Source organism: Rhinolophus sinicus, linkage group LG10 (genome assembly GCF_036562045.2).
Source record: "Rhinolophus sinicus isolate RSC01 linkage group LG10, ASM3656204v1, whole genome shotgun sequence".
In the NCBI taxonomy this organism is placed as follows: Eukaryota; Metazoa; Chordata; class Mammalia; order Chiroptera; family Rhinolophidae; genus Rhinolophus; species Rhinolophus sinicus.
In genome coordinates, this window is record NC_133759.1 from 21,409,799 (window position 1) to 21,426,181 (window position 16,383).

Here is a 16,383-nt window from a genome sequence, read left to right on the forward strand (position 1 = left end):
GGCTCATATAATTGAGAAATGGAATTCTTAAATTTAATTTTAATCAATTAAAATTTTTTAAAAATACTTTTTAATTTTTCAATTACCATTGATGTGTAGTATTATATTAGTTTCAGGTGTACAATATAGTGATTAGACATTTATACAACTTATGAAGTGATCACCCTGATAAATCTAGTACCTATCTGACACCATACATAGTTATTACAATATTATTGACTATATTCCCTGTGCTATATTCTACATCCCCATGACTATTCTGTAACTGCCAATTTGTACCTCTCAATCCCTCCCCTCCAAACCATCCCTCAATCCCCCTTCCATTTGGCAACCATCAAAATATTTTCTGTATCTATGAGTTTGTTTCTTTTTTGTTTGTTCTTTCATTTTTTAGATTCCACATATAAGTGAAATTATTTGGTACTTGACTTTCTCTCTCTGATTTATTTCACCCAGCGTAATACCTTCTAGGTCCATCCATGTTGTTGCAGATGGCAAGATTTTATTCTTTTTTATGGCTGGGTAATATTCTACTGTATATATTTGTACCATCTCCTCTTTATCCATTCATCTATTGATAGACACTTAGGTTGCTTCTATATCTTGGCTATTATAAATAATGCTGCAATTAATGTATGGATGCACGTGTCCATTCAAAGTACTGTTTTGGGTGTCTTCGGAAAAATATCCAGAAATGGGATTACTGAGTCATTCTTTGTCTCTATAGCCTTTGTTTTAAAGTCTATTTTGTCTGGTATAAGTATAGCTACCCCAACTTTTTATTTTTCACTTTCATGAAATATTTTTTTTCCATCCCTTTACTTTCAGATTGTGTGTGTCATTTGATCTAAAGTGAGTCTCTTGTAGACAGTGTATGTAAGGGTCTTGTCTTCTTATCCATTTAGGCACCCTACGACTTTTGATTGGAGTATTTAATCTCTTTATATTTAAAGTAATTGTTGATAGAGATGTAGTTATTGCCATTTCATTTTTCATATTTTTCACCTTTTTCTTTTCTTTCTTTTTAAAAAAGTCCCTTTAACTTTTCTTGTAATATTGGCTTTGTGGTGATGAACTCCTTTAGGTTTTCTTGTCTGGGAAGCTCTTTATCTATCATTTGATTCTAAATGATAGCTTTGCTGGGTAGAGTAATCTTGGTTGTAGGTCCTTGCTTCCCATCACTTCATATATTTCATACCAATCCCTCCTGGCCTGCAAAATTTCTGTTGAGAAATCAGTTGATAGTCTTATGTGAGTGTCTTTGTAGGTAATTGCTTTTTTCTTGCTGGTTTTACGATTCTCTCTGTATTTAACCTTTCACATTTTAATTATGATGTGTCTTGGTGTGGGCCTCTTTGGGTTCATCTTGTTTGGGACTCTCTGTGCTTCCTCGGCTGGTATGTCTGTTTTCTTCACCAGGTTAGGGAATTTTCTGTCATTATTTCTTCAAAGAGATTCTCAGTTCCTTGCTCTCTCTCTCTCTTTTCCTGGTACCCCTATGAATATTGTTACACTTGATGTCCCTGAGGTCCCTTAAACTATCCTCATTTTGGGGGATTCTTTTTTCTTTTTGCTGTTCAGATTGGATGTTTTCTTCTACTTTATCTTCCAAATCACTGATTAGATCCTCCGTTTCATCTAATCTACTGTTGACTCCTTCTAATGTAGTCTTCATTTCAGTTATTGTATTCTTCATTTCTGATTAATTCTTTTTTATGTTTTTTATCTCCATTTTTATGTTTCCAATTTGTTAAAGTTCTCACTGAGATCACTGAGCATCCTTATAACCAGTGTTTTGAACTCTGCATCTGGTAGATTGCTTATCTCCATTTTGTTTAGTTCTTTATCTGGAGCTTTGTCCTGACCTTTTATTTGGGAAATATTTCTTTGTTTCCTAATTTTGGCTGCCTCTCCTTATTTGTTTCTGTGTATTAGGTAGAGCAGCTATGTCTCCTGGTCTTGGTAGAGTGGCCTTATGTAGTAGGTCTCCTGTGGGACCTAGTGGTACAGTTTCCCTGGTCTGGGTGCTCCAGGTGTGTCACTCGTGTAGGTTTTGTGTACCTTCCTACTGCAGTTGAAACTTGGTTCCTGTTGACATGTCAGTGGCAGGGATTGATCCTCAGGAGATTGGTTGTGAGGACTGGCCATGACTACAGTGAAGGAGTTGTGTGCAGATGCTGACCCTAGGGATCAGGGTACTTTTTAGCAGGGCTCTGTTTCCTGCCCAGTCTGCCCTTTGGGTATGTCATTTGTGGAAGTGGTTGGGTGGTGCTCTAGTGTGCTCTGAAGCTGGCCACCAGGTATGTTGGTTCTGGGTTCTCTGGGGTGCGGGGGAAGTGTCTGGTGCAGGTCAAGGTCAGCCTCTGCCTGTGCCCTGCACGGAGCCACTTACTATAAGCTATAAAGTAATCTATAGATGGTTGACACTTTTGCTGGGCTTGGAGGTGCCTGGGAGATGCTAAGTTGTTAACTGAGGCCTACTGCTGCTAGTGCCAGGTTTGGGGCTGCTTAGCAAGAGGTACAGGGTATGTCAAGGGCGGACGCTGCTTGTTTGGGGTTTGTGAACCTGTGAGAGATTTTAGGAAAGTCTGCAGCATGAGCCAAGACAGGCTGTATGGAAAATCTACTGGAAACAGCTTGGGTAGGCCTGCAAGTTGGGTGGAGGAGGGCCTCAGGGAATCACCACGGTGGGGTGAATGCTATTACCCAGGTTAATGGAGATTCAGATATGGTACCTACCTGCATGTGCACAAGGCTGGGGGAGGGCTCAACAAAGGAACAATGGCTTCTGCCAGCACTTCTGTCTGGGAGAAAGCTGCCCCTCCTGCCCTCATCCAGAAGCCAGACAATTCAGTTCTTTCCCATAGTGTCTAGTGCCTTTCAAGCTGCTGCCGCAGTGCTGGAGCTCAGAGCAAGTGAGACCATCAGTGAGTAAGTCTGTGAGCAGGCCCTTTAAGAAGAGCACCTGGGACTTCAGCAACCCTGTCTTACTCGGCCAAAATCTCTGCTGGTTTTCACAGCGAGAAGTTGTAGACTTCTGTTCCTCATATTGGAACCCTGGTCTGGGGAGCCTGGTGTGGGGAGGACCTCTCACTCCTCAAGGGAGACCTCTGAAGCCAAGACGTCCTTCCTGATTTTTAACTGTCACATGTGCGTGTGGGCCCAGCCATTTCTGCAACTTCACCCCTCTTACCAGTCTCAAAGTGGCTTCTGTCTATCCTTAGTGATAGGACTTCTGTTCAGCTACACTTCAGTTCAGGCAGTTCTCAGTGATGACTATTTTGTAGTTTAGTTGTACTTTTGAGGTGGTCATGGGAGGAAGTGAGCATAATGTTTACCTACACTGCCATCTTGACCAGAAACTCTCAATTCTTTTTTAATAGATCTAATTTATTTAAATGTTAATAGTCATAGGTTCTGGTGCTAATTATTACATAGTGAAGATCTAGTTGAATCCCTTCATTTCACCAATGAGTCTCAGAGGCATCAGTGACCTGTACAAGATCACACAGTTTGTGAGAGGCAGAGCAAAGCATAAAAAATCACTGCTTGCTGTCTTAGTCTGTTCAGGCTGCTATAACAAAAACCATAAACTGGGTGGCCTCTAAAAAACTGGCATTTATTTTCACAGTTCTGGAGGCTGGAAGGTTCAGGATGCCAGCATGATCAAGTATTGGGGAAGGACCCATTCCTGATTCATAGACGGCTGTTCTTTCACAGTGACATCTGACACAAGGGGAAGAGAGAGCTCTCTGGGTTCCTTTTATAAGGCCAGTAATCCCATTCATGAGGGTTCTGCCTTTATGATCTAATCACTTTTGAAAGGCTTTACCTCCAAGTACAATCACATTCAGCTTTAGGTTTTAACATACGAATTTTTTGGGGGGAGGGTGTCACAAACATTTAGTCTAAAGCAATGACCAGCTCAGTGTTCTTTTCTAACACACGATATTGGCACTTCATTGGCCCCAGGCAGAAACAGCTTTCGATGTAGCCACTTAGGTTATTGGCAGGGATGGAAGGAGGGAGGGTGGGGAGATGGGCAGATGCAAGCTGCTTTTGTTTTCTTGGTATAACAAGTATGCAAACACTTTGAGGAGACAGAAAGACTATAAATATCCTGTTTGAAATCTAAGAAGGACAGAGAGGAGTTAAGAATTGGGAGCTGAAGATCAGGGTGATGAAATGTGTTTTTTGTTATCACATCGTAATTAAACACTGTCAATTCACAGTGGCTCTTTTTTTCATGGTTATGTTTGTATAGAGTGAATGCATACAATGAAACTCACTTAAACACTGTTGAGAACCCACTGTACAGAAGACCCAGTGTTACGTACTATAGGGAGGTTTCAAAGAAGCAAAATATAGTCTTTCCCTGTTAGGCACGGCCAGAGGAATGAGTCGTGGGAAACCAAGATTGGTCTATTAGAATTTATTTGGGATGTTTGAGCTGCGGGAGGTCAGGCTAGAGCAAAGGGAAAAGGTCATAACCTCTCTGAGCAAAGAGGGGTATGGAATTTTATAGGAGGGAGTAAATGAGGCTGTTCCCCCTTCAATGCTTTAGGGGGTTTTCATTGACAAAGGGTTTCAGGGCTTGACCAAGCCCTCCAGCTCCATCCCCTGGCCCCAGGTTGCAGTCTGGACGCCCAGGCCTGCCCAGGCCCCTAGGAGATAAAGCAAGACAGGATCAAGACAAGATGGCTTTTAAGAAAAGGTTTCTGCTCCTGGCCTACATATGGCTTAACACTCCCTTTATAGAACAGCTCATCTAGCTGTAAAGACACGACATTGTATGAGAGGAAAGATGATTTTCCCTTTATCCTCTTGAGTTCTTAGCTGAGACCCCAGTAATATAATAAAAGACAGATTAACAACAACAACAACAACAAAAAAAAAAAACCCAGAAGTTTATTAACATGTATACCTCATGTATACATGCAGATACCCAGGAAAACTGAATAACTTCTCCAGGTGGCTTAATTAGAATTCAGATTAATAGCATCTTAGTAGGAGAAGGAAAGGACGATATAGACCTCCTAGGGGAGAGGAAATGATTTTTAGATGAATGGGCTCTTAGAAGAACATATGGGAGATAGAGTTTGTGACAACGTTTGTCTGGGTGTGGTGTCTACTTCAGGTCTCCTCTCCTGTGATAAGACTCAATCTTCCCTGGTGATAAAACTCCCAGGGAGGGGATTTGTGATGATTGAGTTCCCCTGGGAGGATCTGACTTTAAGCAGATAAAGGGAGTTCAAAGAAATCTTCTTCCTGCATTTGCTGTTTTTCAAGGGCTTACGGCTCAAAATAATCAATCTGCCAAAGCGACATATTTTGGGGTGGCATATTCTGCTCCCCTTCATCACTGAAGCAGGAAGAAAAAAAAAAAGTATTAGGCCCTAAATAATTGCCAGATCTGTTTGGTGCAAGCCTGAGCGATGATGGCTCCCTGCTTTTGAGAATGTGTTACACCATTGTGCTTATTTCGTAAGTGCCTTTCATTTCCTTGTAGGGACATTAGCAGTGGCCAGTGCTTACCTATAATATGTCCAAGGCAAGCTAAGAGCCCATTATCAGGAAGAGGGAGTGACATCAGAGCTTTGATCTCCTTAGTCAGAGCTCTCTCTGGCTGGATGGCCTTTAGCAAGTAACTTCGCCTCTTGGGACTTTGTTTTCTCACCTGTCAAAGGGAGAGAGAATAACTTTAGTTGAGCAGGTTGTTACCAGCTCACCCATGGATTCACCCACACCCTATCCCACTTCTAAATTCAAGCTACGAGCACCACCATTATTTGAGACTTGCTAGTCCTCCTTCCCCTTGTCAACGCTTCCACAATTCTTTGGATACAGAATTCTTAACTCTGGTATTGATTCCTCTCTTGTCTCCTGTCAGCTCAAGCTTGGCTTATTTCTCTTGGCTTTGCCTTCCCTTGTGAATGAAAGACACATTTGGAGAAGATTAAATGATAAAATGAGTGTAAGTGACATAGTACTTGGCACAAAGTAAGCACTTAATAAGGAGAATCATAAGTGGAATAGCTGTCAACATTGTGCATGCAACGGGGGCTCTGTAATAAATCTGACCAAAAGGAACCTCACAGGGTACTCTGATCATAAAATTCCTAACTGGGGTGGTCATGGTGGGTAGTCACACCCTATGCCATAAAAAGGTTTATCTTTGCCTTAAGCCAGCCCTGTCCATTGTTCTTATGCATCTAGGTTAACACACCTTTGAAATGCCAGAGTTATTTTTTCAAACACCTCCTTCATAACCACCGTTGAGGGAGCAAACTATCCAGTAATCCAATCATAGAGCTTTCCCCACCTTGCTTTCTTCCACCTTCATGTAATTTTCCTTACATTTCTTCCCTCCTTAAACTCCAAATGTACAAAAGAAATTGCAAAACTGCCGTTGGCTGGAACATTCTCAGTCTGTCACAATCTTGCTGCCAGGTGTGTCCACTATTGGGCTCAAATGAACTCTAATCACCTCTTATAAAAATGTTCTACAGATCTGGACATTCTTATGTCAATAATATTTATTAAGTTCTTATTATGTGCCAGGGATTGTTCTAAATCATTTGCGTGTGTTAGCTCCTTGAGAGAAGGTCCCTGAGAGAAGACCCAAGTGCAAGTGATGTTTAAAGACAGTGATCCTTAACTTGGAAGGAAGTGAGGGGAGCAGGAAACAAAACAGCATACTAAGTACAATTTCAGGAAAAATACCACAAAAGGTGGCTTCTGCTGGATCTCACAGGGGAGCTGTGGCATATAAGTTCTGTCTTGGTTGCTGAGCTTTCTTTCATATTGAGGCCCCTGGTAACATAAATCCTCAGGCTCTGTGCCCCCTCCGATGAGCAGCTCCAGGATGCTGAGAAGGCCTCCCAAGAGAGTTGTAGGTGTTCATGGTCAGGCGGACGCAAAAGCACAGAGAAGCCAGAACAGGGGTGCACAGAAAGTATTCAAGGGATGCAGGGAGATCTGGCCAGAACACTAACAACATCTCCTGCAAAGATTTACAAGAAAAAAACCCATGTTCCAGATGAAGCACAGGAGGTTAAGTAATTTGCTCTGGTCACAAAGCTAGTAGGTGGAAAATAAAGATTCAAATCCAGGCAGCCCATCTCCCGAGTCTGTGCCATTCAACTTGGTGCAGTATCAGCCATCTCTCCTAACAGACACCAGCTACTCTTTTTGGACATAATGCCTGCATGTTGGTCTGTGTGGCAGACATCTGGAAACACATGAAAGCGAACCAAATTATTCCTTCATGTAGGAGGTCCTTTGTCGTCCTGACTTTTCTCAGCCTCCATCACCATAATGTAATCAGGACGCTTTTCATCCCCATCAGCTCCTAATTCCTGCAATTTTCTCTTAATGGCACTCCGGATCTTACCGCTGATTATGCGCCATTCACGGCCCTGCAGTGGATACTGCGTTGTAGGCACCAGGTGCAGGCTCTCCAGACCCCAGCTTTTCATTTGAAACAGATTTCATTTTATTTCAACATTTCAAGAAATGTTACTCTCCTTTCAACATGTTAAATGGCTTTTTCCTGGGAAGAGTTTGGCCACAATTATTTTTTTCTATAAAAATAACGTCGAAGTATTTCCTGTTGGTGTAAACCACTGCAGAAACTATGGACTTCATAATGTGCTTTGACGTTTGGCAGCAGTTAAGTTTCATTTGATGTTTGAGTTCACAACCACTGGCTGTGAGGGCGAAAAAAATAGACTATGAAGATCTATGGCTGAATTGATGGAATGATGATAAAACTTTAATCTATTGATAAAATGTTCCAGATGAAATATATATTGTTTTTTACATGTGACTGATTACTTTTTACAATCAGAAAAATGGCAGGAAATAGGATAAAGCATTGATGTTGGTCATTACTCTCTAGAGCAGGGCTTCTCAACGTTAGCATTATTGACATTTTAGGTTGGATAGTTCTTTGTTGTGAAGGGCGATCCTGTGAATTGTAGGATGTTTAACAGCACCACTAGCCTCGGCTCAGTAGATGCCAAGAGCAGTACCCATCCCTCCAAGCTGAGATAACCAAAAATATCTCTAGACATGGCCACTTCTCTGGGAAGCAAACTTGCCCTTGGTTGAGAACCATTGTCCGAAAGGACCATAACAAGAAAATGGCTTCCCATTGTGTGCCTTCTGGGCTCATACCCACCAACCTTTCTGACAATTTCCCTTCTTGGTTTCTGTTTGACTGGTGTGTCTGAGATTGGCCAGTTTTGTTTCCTTGTATTTTGCAAATTTTTCTGGCTGTTTGTCACCTACCATCATCTCCTAGATGTCCACAACATTTCCAGTACTCAAATTTTGATCCAATGACTATATTTCTGGAACTGGATTGTGCCCAGTGCCTTCACATCTGCAGTGAAGGTCATTATTAGTAAGCATTAAATAGAAACTATTCTCCTTTTGCTCCATGGTTGTAAAACATATAGAGAAAGGAAAATTTATTGCTTAAGGTACAGAGAAAGCTTGTTTCCTTGCTAATGAGCCTCATTTCCTTTGGATTGCCTGAGTTTTTCTATGGCTTTAGGATTGTGAAGGATGGGAAATAATAAAGTGCTCATTTGGAAGCACCATGACTTCCCCACTGTGTGAATATCTGTATGTTCTCCCCTTGGTGCAGGAACTTTGGTCATGTGATGGCATTTCCTCCAAATATAACATCCATCAGCCCGAATCTGGATTTTCCATTATCAAATAGATTCTGCAGCATCCTGCAGCTGGTTGTGCTGCTTTTAATACGAGGCTATTTTAAACCACAGTCGACACTTGCTGCTCACATATGCAACTATAAAGGCTTGGAGGAGCTCAGTCAGAATAGAAATCAGGCTGGAGGTATAGCAAGAGTGACTTCAGTTAACTGTAGGAAGGTTTCCTGACCAAGAAGTTAGCCCAATCACACAGGCTCAAAGACGTGTGGTTTTAGTCCCATGGCTTATACAAAGCGTACAACACAGAAAAAAAAGACAGTCGTGTTAGAGGCCAAAGAAGACATGAGGGAATCAGATGTCTATTGGTTACATAGTTCATATGGAAAAGAACCCTTTGGGGCTTTGCTTGACGGGATTTGGAAATCTAATCAAAATGGGTGGATTGAATTGAGAAGAATGTAGTCAAAGCAGGAAACCCAGCCTAGAGCAATGTTATGACCAAGTCCTAAATTTCCCAAGATACAGGGTCTTCCCTGAACAGTCCATACTCCTAGAGGCTAGGTAGGATTCAGGGATTTGAATCATATGTCAAATTTTATACATTTTTATAGGACAAGAATCCATCCCTAGAAAGTGGAAATGTAACAATGTAGTTGACCAAAGAATTAGACTCTCTCCGCAAAGAGAGAAAAAGGAAAGTGCGGGCTGTTCCTGGAGGTTAAAATGTGAGAATGCGGGACATTTTGTCAGGAAGTTAAAATTCACAGCCATCCTACCTAATGTATTAGCACCTTCTAGCCGAAGCGGGTCAGTCTAAATAAAAGGAGTGAGGAGCGCAGTTGTCTGTATTTGTCTCATCCCTCTGGCACATGCAGCTCTGATCCCGCAGATTTCTGAAGAGCAGAGACTTGGTGAGGTGACACAGTCAGACAAGCTCTGGTTCCTGAATATTTAATGATGCGATGCCTTTCAGTTGCTCACTTCTTTTGTTATTTATAGTTTCCACAATCTCAACAGAATAGAGATACCATGGCCTTATTCCAGAGGCTGCCCAAGAGCAGGACTAAAATAAACACTAGGGGAGGTGGAGTGATCGACACATTAATTGTGGAGGTGTAAATGGGAGCTACCTTCACATTTTGATCTGAGAGGCTTCAAGAACAGCATTGCCCATTGATTTGCTATGGACAATGTCAGCAACCCCATCATTATCAGAATCACTGGACTGTGTCACAGCTTTACTTCTATTACATGGAAATACATCGATCACCAAGCCTTTAGTGTGAATCAGGATTCCCTTTTTTTCTCAACTAAGAGTATGTTGAGAGGGTGTGCTTTGTACTTTGCTTTAAATAAGAGAGAGAAGAGGGAGAAAGCGTTAGAAAATGAGAACAGAACTGGAGGGGTGACAGAGAGGGGAAAGGAAGGGGGATTCCAATAGAAAACCAGCAGAAAGGTGGGAGATGCTTAGATGACCCTAGGGGCAAACTTAACTGGCTTTACACATTGGCCCAGGACCAGCTCTAGGCATGGAATGTGATCTTCTTTCCCATATTGGTTCCTACATTAGGTCACAGACATTATTAGGTTTAAGATCAAAGTGTCTTAAACAATGCAGGTAATTTCAAGACTCACTCAAGCCAAGTGTCTAGAGGTCTAGAGGTAATTCGGGTTTTAAGGCTGACTTGTTTCTGACTCAGCAGAGCTCAATTTATTTCCATTAAGCCCTGGTGTGTCAGGTCCATTTTATGGCTGCCACCAGTTCTTCATGCTTCCTCTTCCATATTCAGAGAGAGAGAAGCAGTTTCTGGGAGATCTACCATGACAACAAGGAAATGTATTTCTCCAAACCTCTAAGAAAATCATCTCATGTATCATTGTCCATAATTTGGTTACATGTCCATTCCTGAGTCATTTTCTGCACTGGGGAAATTCCATGTGTTGATTGCCATCCAAACCAAGAACCGATCACTAAACAAGGGGGATGAGATTGGGTTCAACAAATGGGATCCACACCTGCACCTGGGTGCAGTTGACTGAATTGTCTCTATGCCAGAGGATCATAGCTGCTGCCCAGTGGGAGAGAGACCACTAATAATGTCCATTTTGCTACTCTTACATTAGTTTTAGTTTTTGACAAACATAGTGAAGAAAAAAGGAACTAACATTTATTGAATGCCCGTTATGTTCATTCAAGCCTTACCACATCTTCTGTGGTAGGAATTATACTTTCCATTTTACTGATTAAAAAAACGGAGAAAAGCTAACTTACCTATATTTACATAGTAGAGTGGCAGAGCTGAAGCATAAACCTGGGTCTGCCCATAACGAAATCTTCTTACCAACTGTTGTCTACTAGATTGTTGCTAATCTATTGTCTGATAAATTTATTGTGCATTATGAGAGGAATTACTCAATTTATTTCAACAAACATTTATTTAATACCTACTCTTTGCATAGATAGCACTCTGCTAGGCCTTGCTTTTCCCTGGATATAAGGTACATCTAGAACCTAACACTAATTTCCAATTTATAGAGAGGGAGAATGATTAAGTAGTGAACAGCAAAGAAGTATAGAAATGTTTATTTATTATTTATTTATTCAGTTCATTTAGAAAATCTTTATTCACCATCTATTATATGCCAATCACCAGGTTAGTCACTATTTACTTAGTACATGGGCCACAAACAGAAATGCCTACATGCAGGCAACAAAATGTATAAATGGGGAATTGGTGACTGTGAGACCTGGGGTGTCTACACCCCATCCAAGGACACCCAAAATTCATGCAGCCAATGTCTAGGCCCTGAGTATACAACCTCTGGCTTCATATGAGGATGAGCACGGTTTCACATTAGATACGTGATTTTTACCAGAAGCAATTACAAATCCGAGTGCCTCAAAGTAACCAATACCTGGCACATATATTGCCATTTAATCATCCTCTCTCCACACGACACATGTATCTTATCCACCCATGCCAGACATCACTTATCAATTGCTGCACTTTTTACCTATATCTGAATGTGACCCCATAAGGATAAATAACACCCTTATATCTTCAGCATTTAAAGGCACAAGGCATTTATTAAACACCTGTCAAAGGGATGTAATAGGGCCTTTATATAGCTTTTAAAATGTGCCCAACACAATTCTAAACATTGACCACATATTAACTCTTTTATTCCTCATAATCTCTTGGATGTAGATAATACTATGATACCTATTTTATATATGAGTACATTAAGGAAGAATGAGTTAAACAACTTGTCGAAGACCACCCAACTGGTAAGGATGGAACCAGAGTTAGGACTTGTGTTGTCTACATCTATGTGTATAATCTTAACCCCTGCTATACTGCCTCTTACCTCACTGTAACAAATAGATAAATCCTTTATAACACAATGCTCCTACTGACCCTATGACCCTACCATTCAACCATACTAATCAACCAGTCAACCATAACAATCTGCCTGGTTAGCTGATGAAGATTTTAATTTCTAAGGTTTATTTTGAGATTACTTATATCTAATGTGACCCCCTCCATGTGGCTTGAATATGAACGAATAAGTGCTATCTCAATGAAAATAGGTCCTTGAAACCCTCTCTCACTATAACTCTTGAGGAACTAATGTGATAGAAATTTATGATCTATCTATCTATATCACTTGGAAATTAACTTCTTCCATTAAAGCATTTCTTGTTTTGAGAAGAGGTGCTAACATGAGCCTTTGTATTCAATAAAACAATCTGATGCTATTTCTGCTTCAATGCCAATGAAGGAATAAAGAGGTAGAAATAATACAAAACAATAGGAATTTTGAAAAACATTTACTTCATCTATTTTGGAACAGTTTATTCTATAGTCCCTTGAAGCAATAACTTACTCTTGGTGGCCAAAAAATGAAGTAATTAGTGCAAATTAGGTGATGTCAGGATAAATTACAAAGGTGAAAGAATACCCTGCAAACTGGAACGGACAGTAACTGAGATCTGAATCTATTTTGTTATTTCAAAACTATTTCTATCTATAGTAATCCACTCTATAGTTAAATTTATACAGACTGATATTACCAAATGTTAGGAAGGATATAGACCAACTGGAAACTTCCTATATTGTTGGGGTGATGGAAAATTGGTGCAACCACTTGGGAAAACTGTTGGAAGTTTCTTATATAGTTAAGTCTACACCTGTCCAACATTCTACTTCTAGATATTCTCCAAGAGAAATGAAAACATCCCCACACACCAAAAAACCTGGATAAACATGCTCACAGAAGCCTTATTCATAACAGCCAAGTACTGAAAACAGTCCAAATCTCCATTAGTAAGTGAATAGATAAACTTATTGTAATACATTTGTACAACTGAATGTTACCACTGAGCAGTAAAAATGAAAAATTAATGTTACACATGACAATGTGGGTGAATTTCAAGAATATTATGCTGAGCAAAGGAAGGTAGACACAAAAGAGTACATACTGACTGAGAGCATTTATAAAAAGACTGAAAATAGGTGATAGAAGAAACCAAGAGTGGTTGACTCTGGGACACAAGAGGTTGACTGGAAAGGAGCCTGAGAAAACTTGCTGGGGCGTAGAAAATGTTCTCAGTTGTGATGCTGGTGATGGTTACATAGATGTACACAATTGTCGAAGCTCGTCTAAGTGCAAACTTAAGACCTGTGTGTTTTACTGGATGTAATTTATACTTCAGTAAAAAATTAAAATATAAAAAGTAAAGTAAACTATTATAGCCATAAAAAGTAAACTCTTGACCTTACTCAACTTGTCTAATCTCCTTAATATGGTCTAATTTAAAATTAATTCATCTTGTGGACTAATCACAAACTGTCATCATTTGAGCTAAAAGTACCTTGCAGAAAAGTTCAAAGTTCGTCTGTATTCTGTTGAATCATTCCATGTTGTGTTTTTTTTTTGTTGTTTTTTGTTTTGTTTTGTTTTGTTTTGTTTTTTAATCCTAAGTGTAGTTTCTATTTTAGTAATGGGAATAGCATTGATTTTGGGAATGACTGTTCAATTCGGGTGATACCTATTGGTCAATTAGAATTTTGAGTTAATAAAGGTGTTATTATTCATTTTGGGGTGAAACTTTTTTAGAAGTTGTTCATTTCTGTCAAGGGAGCACATTTTTTTTCTCCCCTAAAGTAATGAATTAGGAATCAACCTATTAGGTACATCAATATCCATGTTTCACTTAATGGTTTTCTTTCTCTTGGCCTGTTGTTTCTCAGATTCTTTAATTAATTAAAAATGAAAAAGGAAAAAAAAGTTTCGGTCTTTGCCTCAAACCCTGTCTTCCCAGAGCCTCAGATACTAATCCTTTGGTTGTTTGATGTAACCAAGTTGGCTCCAGGATGACTGACCTGGTATTTTCAAGCTAAAATTAGCCCCCATGCAGCAAGCAGGACCAGTCATTAAGACACATGAATCACCAAGTCATCAGAACCGTGGTCTGGGTTTCTTGTTGTGATGAGATTGCAGCTTCACGTCACTAGAGATTAGTTCCTTAACAAGAAAGATAAAAAACTGCTGTTTAATTCAACGTTTCAGCTAGCCACCCAGCTGGGATGGGAAAATTCCTGAATAAATGAAGAGAGCTGTGCATTTCCGCTCTGTGTTCCATAAAAGGGAGAGGGCCAGGGCCAGGCTCGGAAACACTTTCCAGCTATGCTTTAGTAATAATTCTGCCCTCTTCTTAGTCAATCCCCCCTAGCTAAATATAAGCATCTAATTATTATTACTGACATTATTATTTGATTTGTATTCAAGTGTTACAAATGGCTTGATGTTTAGTAGGATATCAAATGTATTTTGTACTTTTGGGGAAAATACTGCTGCTTTCCTCTAGCAACAATCAGGCCAGAGTGAACAGCCCAAAAAATTGTGGTTTGTTTTTTTGGCTTTTGTTGAATCTCTTCTCGTTTTCTTTTCTTTTTTTGCTTTTATGCTCCACTGGCCATGGGTGAGCAATTTTATTTATAGTCCAGAGAAATGCAGTTTTAGGTGGGGGTTACCAGAAGCAGACCCAGAGACCAAGATTTATGCTCAAGTGCTTTATGAGGAAGAATTCCTGGGAAGAAACAAATAAGGAATCGGGAAGTTTGATCTGGAAAGAAGGGAGCAGGTCAGGAGGCAGTGTCAAGCACAGTCCCAGGCAGGATTGCTTCAAACCTGCAGAGGAACTCTGGAGAAGGTAGTTGCCTCCGACACGGATGAGGGAGATGAAGTATTTATGCCCATCAATCAATGGTTAAAGTCTGTCTCAAGAGTCACAGATTCCTAGACTCTCTCATAGCTCTGTGTGCATGCAACCAAAGGGAGCTCTGATACTGAGGACAGTCCTCTGACAAACAGACCTAAGTTCCACCTGTTGTGAGTGAAAGCACCGTGGGAATCTGTGTGCATGAAAAAATGTAGTGTGTATGAAAATGGTAAAGGAATCCGAGAGGATATTGGTGAAGCACCAACATACGTACATCTAGTAGCAGGCTTCTCTTTTAGGGCATTTGATGTGACAAAGATGGACCTTCCTTCCTTCTTTCTTTTCTTCTTTTCCTCCCTTCATTTCTGCTTTCTGTTCTGTTTTTCCAGTTTTCCTCGAAGCCATTTTTTGAATAGTGGGCTAATAAGGCTGATCATTGGTTTTGCTTTTAAATGACTTGGCCAATTGCTCAGGCTGTCCCCCTTGACAAGGTGCAATATTTTGAAGACTCTTTTTTTCCAGTCTTCTTTTACTCTTAAAAGCAGGTCAAATCAAAGTGCTGTGCGGTCCCCTGAGGCTCTTTTGGGTTCCTGTCATACTAAGCCAGTTAGACAGTGTTTGATTACTTTTCCTTTTCTCTTCATCAGTCACTTTCTATCTTGTCATTACTTATATTCACCTTGGAGAGCTTGAGTTTATATTGTTTCAGTGTCTGTCTAGGGTTATAGACTTTATATCAGTTAGGAACATTTTTGGGTACAAGTAACACAATCACAACAATAAACAACAACAACAATGAAGAGTAAAGCAGCTTAAACAAATAAGCTTCATTTGTCTTTCAGGGAATTCTGGATGGGAACAGTTGGTGGAATGGCTGGATAATAATAACTAGGATTCAGGATTTTTCTTTCTTTCTTGATGCTCTGCTGTCTTTAGTGTGTTGCCTTTCATACTCATATTAATTATCCTGTGGGGATAAGATGGCTACTACATTTCAAGGCATCACATCCACATCTAAGGGAGAAAGAAAAGAGAAGGGATGGTGCTAATACCATCTGCCTCTTTTGTGGGAAAAGCAAAAGCTTATTATCTATGATCTCTTCAGCAGATTTTTCATTCTCTGTTCTTGGCCAGAACTTGAACAGTTGCTTCTTCCACAGCAAAGGATGCTGAGAAAGCAAGTATATAGTGACAGGAAGGGAACAAGGAAAAGAAGAATGAGTATTATGTTAGCCAATGAGCAGTACCTGCCGGAGGTACCATGGAAATACTTCAACTGGCAGAAATGTTTATATTTTTCCCCAATGTCTTTGTGGCTTAAAAGGAGGAGCTCTTCGGGGCGGCCGGATGGCTCAGTTGGTTAGAGCAGGAGCTCTCAACAACAAGGTTGCCAGTTCAATTCCCACATGGGATGGTGGGCTGTTTCCCCTGCAACTAAAGGTTGAAAACGTCAACTGAACTTGGAGCTGAGCTGCT

The 16,383-nt window shown here is 40.3% G+C and overlaps 1 long non-coding RNA gene across 6 annotated transcripts in view; it reads right to left on the bottom strand.

Moving 5' to 3' along the window:
- LOC141567196 (uncharacterized) overlaps positions 1–16,383 on the bottom strand; it is a 43,439-nt gene that overhangs the window by 17,317 nt on the left and 9,739 nt on the right. For 3 of the 6 annotated variants that reach the window (XR_012489637.1, XR_012489634.1, XR_012489636.1), the window contains 2 exons: positions 5,536–5,677; positions 4,418–4,664 (listed from right to left, as the gene is read on the bottom strand). This is a non-coding gene — a long non-coding RNA (uncharacterized LOC141567196). Of the gene's footprint in view, positions 1–4,417; positions 4,665–5,535; positions 5,678–14,068; positions 14,211–16,383 lie in introns of those variants that run through there. The other 3 variants (XR_012489638.1, XR_012489639.1, XR_012489635.1) reach the window with 2 other exon arrangements.